We start from the raw sequence: 6,000 nt of genomic DNA, 5'->3' as shown, positions 1-6,000 counted from the left end.
TAGATAATCTATTCTTGTTTAGATTGTTGAAATTATTTAAATAAGTCTTGACCGTTCTTGACTGTGATGCCTCTCTTTTTTGTTGTGAGTGGCTTATTTAGAAAGCCTAGGACAATTAGCATCATTTGAAGTGTTTGCCTACTTGTAGGTGGGCTTAGAGGCAGGTAAACAAAAATGATCAAAGGGAGTTCTAAAGGTTTACTCTGGTTCATTAACTTCAGGGTAAATCGTTAAAACTCATAATGGGGCATTCAGGAGAGAGGACACAGGAGAACCAGAAGAAGAAAAATGAGGGAAGGAAGATAAAGGTGGCTACAGTATAGTACCTTTGTCAACTCCTCTTACTGTCCACTCATTGTCCAGCCTGTAAAAACTGGGGGCTGGATAGAGTTCTGGAAGATTGAGCATGAAGAAAAGGGTGGATGGCATCTCATGTCAGCAGCTGTGGGCTTTCACACTGTAATTACACAGCTTTTTCAGACAATATTTGATCACTTTATTAGCCATATACAATTTCTTGCATTAGGAATTTGTCTTTTTTGCATACCACAGCTTGCTCTCCATGAGACACACAGACAGAGAGAAGCCTGGGGTCAGAGCACAGGGTCAGCCATTGTACAGCACCCTTGGAGCTGGTGGGGTTAAGGGCCTTGCTCAACAGAGTAGGATTCCTCTGCCAGCCACAAGATTTGAACTGGCAACCTTTCAGCCACAGGCACAGATCCTTAGCCACAGAGCCACCGCTCCACCCATACAGTATTGTCTTAACCACATTCCCCAGAAGCTTCTGATAAATTAACTGTTGCTGCCCTAATTCACTAGTTGTAGGAAGACAATTGGTCAGGTGAATGTTTAAAAGCAGGAAGCAGATGCTTTCTGAGTCAGTTACAGTATGTACTATCTGAATGCCAGAGAACACTTCCTCTGTGTGCAGCCTCCTAGAAGAAGGAGGATTGACTTGTAACTTTGGAACTATGGACCAAGAAACTGAATTTTTGGAAGTTTGTGTGAAAAGTCTCAAAGACAGATATGAGATATGGATTTTGCTTCTAAAGAAGTAACAGGGAGAGACTGGTGTTTGTCTGAAGAGTCTCAGCATAGTTAAAAATATCTGTTAGTATTTATTTTGACACCTCTGAGCAGTTTAGCTGCCTATTTACAGTATGATAGTTAGGGGTTGGAGCACTTAATTATCAGCTCAAAGAAGATCTAGGATTTTGCTTGTTTTGGATTGTAGTGTTTGTTGGAATTTTATGGCTGTGTCTCTGTGCCTGTTGCCCCAGACCTGCCTATGTTAAAGATCCTGTTATGACACACCCAAAGTGACATCACAATGCCCAAATCAGACAATTCTGCAGTAGCAAAAACTGGTAGAAAGACTAATGTTCCAATGAGGAGTGCTTGTGGTGTCAAAAGAATTTACCATGAAGTTAAATCTCCTGTCTGGAGTGATCAAGGATGGAGTTCTAAAAGATGGATCCAGGGTACCCATCACTTTTATTGAAAGAACCTCAGTAGCAGCAAGGTGGTCTGAAGACATCTGGGCACACTGGTGACTTTGCAGTTGACAAAATTAGGCCTTCCCTAGTATTTGTTGTATGCAAAGATCCCCAAACAGGTTTTTTCCATTTGAGTTATTACATGGGTCATATCCTTGAGGAGTCTTCAGTTTGTTACATGAAAGACTGGAAATTTAAGACTTTTATTAGATTTATGAATTAGAACATAAATGGTATTTAATTACTATTATACAGTATATTCCTGCTTCTATCAGATTTGTAATACAATAAACTATAAAGTACCTTACAAAACTAAAAGCCGAGTATCATAAAGTCATACTTCTGCCATGGCTTACCTTCATGAGATTCTCTAGTTTGCAACGAAATTGTTCCAGGTGTTTCACTGTTTTTTAAAATTGATTTGACACCAATTTTCATTATTTTTTTCTACTTTATTTGAATTGCACAAGATGGCAGTGGAAATAACTACAATAAAATAGCAGTTTTGTTCTTGTAGTAAAAAAAGAAATGACACCTAGACAGGATTTGGAAAGGAAGGAGTGGCTCAGAAGATTAAGACCTTCACAAAAGAAACAAAGGCCTCTTTTTTATTAACAACAGGCATTCCTAGCAGCAATTTAAAAGATACCTCCTTCTCTCTTACCTAAGTGGGTTAATTCTGTCAGTTACAAAACAGGACTCATATTGCACAAAGCTAACACTTCAAAGATGATGCAAACTTATGTCTCTTTTTTTTTAATTTTCAACACAACCTTAGTGAACCAACCTATTTAAAGTAAATATACTGTAGATACACTCAGGTAGCCCTAAGGAAAACAAACAAAAATTCTTTGGTGGGTAGCCTCAGTTCCAGACTTGCAAACATACAAGAGGTGAATGAAAGTACCATTCAGTGGTTTGTTGAATGGATAGTAATTTATGAAAAAGACGTTTGACATTATTCCCAGGAAGAATAGTTGTTCATTTTGAGGAAAGCAACTGAGAAGAAGAAGTCTTAGTTCCTACCCTTTACTTCCTGATTTCTATTGGATACATCTGAACAGAACACGAATTATTGCTAAAAGTTCAGCATGTCAAAAAGTTGCATTTCTGAAATGCTGAGCATAGAGATGATTTTTTCCCCTCTTTTAAACCATTTCATTACATACTTCAGACCATATTTCCCTGTGGGCACCCTACTTAATCCCCAGTTTTAAATAAATTAGATGGACAATTTGATTGCAGGTACTTACTCCCGGTGAGGATTGCAGTGGTAACAGGCTCAGCAAGGCAGACCTGACTTTCCTTTCCTCAGTCTCCAACTCCTCCTGGGGGATACCCAGGATCTCACAGGCCAGCTGAGAGATATCTTTTGTTAAGTATGTCCTGGGTCTGCTCCTGAGTCTCTTCCTAGTAAGCCAATACACTTCCAGGGGTAAGCGCCCAGTTGGCATCCTCACCAGATGCCTGATCCACCTCAATTAGCTCCTCTCAACTCAGAAGAGCAGTGACTCTACTCCAAAGTCATCCTGGATGACCAAGCTCCTCACCCCGTCATGGAGAGTATGCCCAGCAGACATAGAGATTCACTTGATTTCCATCTTTGCAATCTCATTCTTTCGGTCACTATTCAAAGCTCATGACCATAAGTAAGGATGGGAACATAGATTGATGGGTAAACCGAGAGGTTCGTCTGAAAACTCAGGTCCCGCTTCGCCAATGCGGCTGCACCAATGTGCTGGCCAATCTCATGATCCCCTCTACACTCAGTCGTGAGCTGGACCCCAAGGTGCTTAAACTCTACTTGGGACAGCCATTCTCCTCTCACTTAGAGAGAGCAAGTCACTCTTTATCAGGAGAGAGCTATGAAAATATTTCCATTATCTTTCAAAGGGCACAACTATCGCCTGGCATCATGTATTAAAGATAAGAATTTAGATGTTTAAACATTGGTAAGGCATAGTAATTTTACCAAACGAGCTAGTACATAAAGTACATAAACTGAATGGTCTCCTCTTATTTCTAACCTTTCTTATGTTTTTAATCCCTGAAACACTAAAAGTGACACTACGTAGAAAAAAATGGACCAGAATTATGAGAAACAATTTACTTTTGTGTAGTGTGCTTAAGACTGAATGCCACAACATGTTTTATTCTGAACTGTGCGTGCAGTTGTTGCATCAACAGTTGATAGAACATTTTGCTGCATTGTATGATCTTAATATTGAACTTTTTAAAGCAGTTTTTATCTCAGACTAATGTCAAAGGTAAAGATTTTTAACATTATGAAACAGTAGTACACAATTCTTTTCAGAACCAACGCTTTAGTAAATTCCTTTACTTTCCTTCAGATTAGGTGGGTAGATGCAAAACACTAACTTTGATTTATTATTATCTTTCAATACACAATATTAATTCACTATGAATTACCAACTCATAATTGCATGCAGTAAAATGTTTGGTAATATTCTTTGGAAGATTTAGATTCATTTTTACTTCGTTGATAGTTTTAAAGTGCAACATACCACTTAAACTACTATACGAGTCTCCTGTAGGCGTACTGTACCTATAGTATGCCATTCCATGCTGTAGCACTTTTTCGACTCTAAAAACCTTTTGTTTTTAGGTGTAACTAAGATGGACAAGGGTAGTGTAGCGAGTTGGACAGGTTTAAAATGTATGCTGTGTACCTTTAAGAACGCATCAGGTAACTTCCTGTTTAGGTTCTGTATCGTTGTTACATGCAGCTCACCAACAAGATGATGTACTGTAGTATACTTTAAACGCAGAAGAAGAGAGTTTTCGATGTTTGATGTTGCTTATTTGTGAGAATTTAAATTTAAGGATATCCGACTCTTTTTTCGTGAAAGTAAGTGAAGCTTTCTTCTTTTGTTGCTGGTTTTCGGTATTATGACTACATGATTTGTTTTATGTCTAATGTATATGTTACTAATTTAAGTGTGTAAAAAAGCTCAACGATCAATAACAAATAACCGTAAACAAATAGTATGAAAATAAATCTATAAGCAAAAGTTTTGAACATTCAAACTACTTGTCCGATTTCTCTAAAGCATTGAGGGATTGTTTTTAAATAAAAAAGTAACAGAAATCATTTTAAGTACAATTTATTCTATTCTGTTTTGTTCTGTTTTATTATCAGACACGTCAATGCGAATGCAGACGACATGCTGGACCACAAAGGGCAATCATACAAAATCTTTTAAAACAAATCCCAGGATAGTAGTTAATACTTTGTTACACCCACTATACTGTATGTAGATTAAGACGTCAATTTAAGTGATATAGTACTTTTAAATAACCTATTTATTCATTATTAGACTATTATACAAGGTTAAAGGCTAGGTAGAGAATAGCTTGTTCCTCGCTATATTAGCACAATTAATTCTAATATTTCTGTTCATAGGCGAAAATTCGTAAAAGCCACACTAAACTTTATGAACATACACCACATGTAAAATTCGTTCCAAGTCCTTTTAACTGGACATTAACCAGCTACATTGTTATACAATCTTATTGTCCATCCAAAAGTGTGGAGAGTTGTCTTTGGCAACACCATAAAAACTACAAAAACAAATAAAACTCAACATAAAGTAAATACACGTTAAAAACAAATAGTCCTAGCCATGCAACAATAAACACACATATAGCGCTCTGTCCACATTACACTGTCATTACAGCCCCACAGACTCATACATAAAACAGTCACTTTAATATACAGTATCTATTGCACAGGGGAAAAAAGATTTCTCGTATACATTTTTCTTGGCCATAGGCAAATACCTCCATGAAGATAGCAGTTGGAAATGGGAATGAAGAGGGTGGGAGTTTAGTTAATTAGCTAAGTTAGTTTAGTTATTTTTCTTATGTAATAGAATAGTTTGGCACCATAAACCACTTTTACACTTCTTTTTAATGAAAGCTATTATCCATCCACCTATTTTCTAACCACATCTTCCAATTCTGGGTCACGGGGGTGCCAGAGCCTATCCCGGCAAGCGACTGGTATAGTGGTTAGCATTTCTGTCTCTTTGCTCTGGGGCCCTGGGTTAAATTCCTGACCTGGTATGCTAGCTGCTTGGAGTTTGTACATTCCACCCTTGTTTGTGTGGGTTTCCTCTGGGTGTTACGATTTTCCCACCACAGTCGAAAGACTGTTAAGGTTTACTGTTAGGTTAATTGGCTTCTGGGAAAACTGGCCCTGGTGTGTATGTCTGTCTAGGCCCTAAAATTGGCCCTAGGTGTGAGTGTGTACTTGTCTGTGTGTCTGCCCTGCAATGGACTGGTGTCCTGTCCAAGGTGTACCACATCTTGTGCCCATTACTTTCCAGGATACAGTAGGCTTCTGCTACCCCACAACCCTGAAATGGAAGAAGCAATTAGAAAATGGAAGGATTAATGTATTACAAAATTGGTTATATGAAGGCATACAATTTGCATGATCCATATAGAACCAATAAATAATAAATATGACATGAACTAA

The 6,000-nt window shown here is 37.9% G+C and overlaps 1 protein-coding gene across 1 annotated transcript in view; it reads left to right on the top strand.

Annotated features, from left to right (window-relative positions):
- The first annotated feature begins 4,221 nt into the window (after positions 1–4,221).
- The window catches only part of svopl (SVOP-like), a 28,196-nt gene continuing 26,417 nt past the window's right edge, over positions 4,222–6,000 (top strand). The window contains exon 1 of the mRNA XM_088923145.1: positions 4,222–4,368. The gene's annotated coding sequence lies outside the window, so the exon portion shown is untranslated. The remainder of the gene's footprint in view (positions 4,369–6,000) is intronic.

Source organism: Atractosteus spatula, chromosome 8, assembly GCF_055471065.1.
Source record: "Atractosteus spatula isolate fAtrSpa1 chromosome 8, fAtrSpa1.hap1, whole genome shotgun sequence".
NCBI classification, from domain to species: domain Eukaryota; kingdom Metazoa; phylum Chordata; class Actinopteri; order Semionotiformes; family Lepisosteidae; genus Atractosteus; species Atractosteus spatula.
Note: the sequence above shows the minus strand (reverse complement) of the source record. Positions and strands in the feature narration are given on the sequence as shown.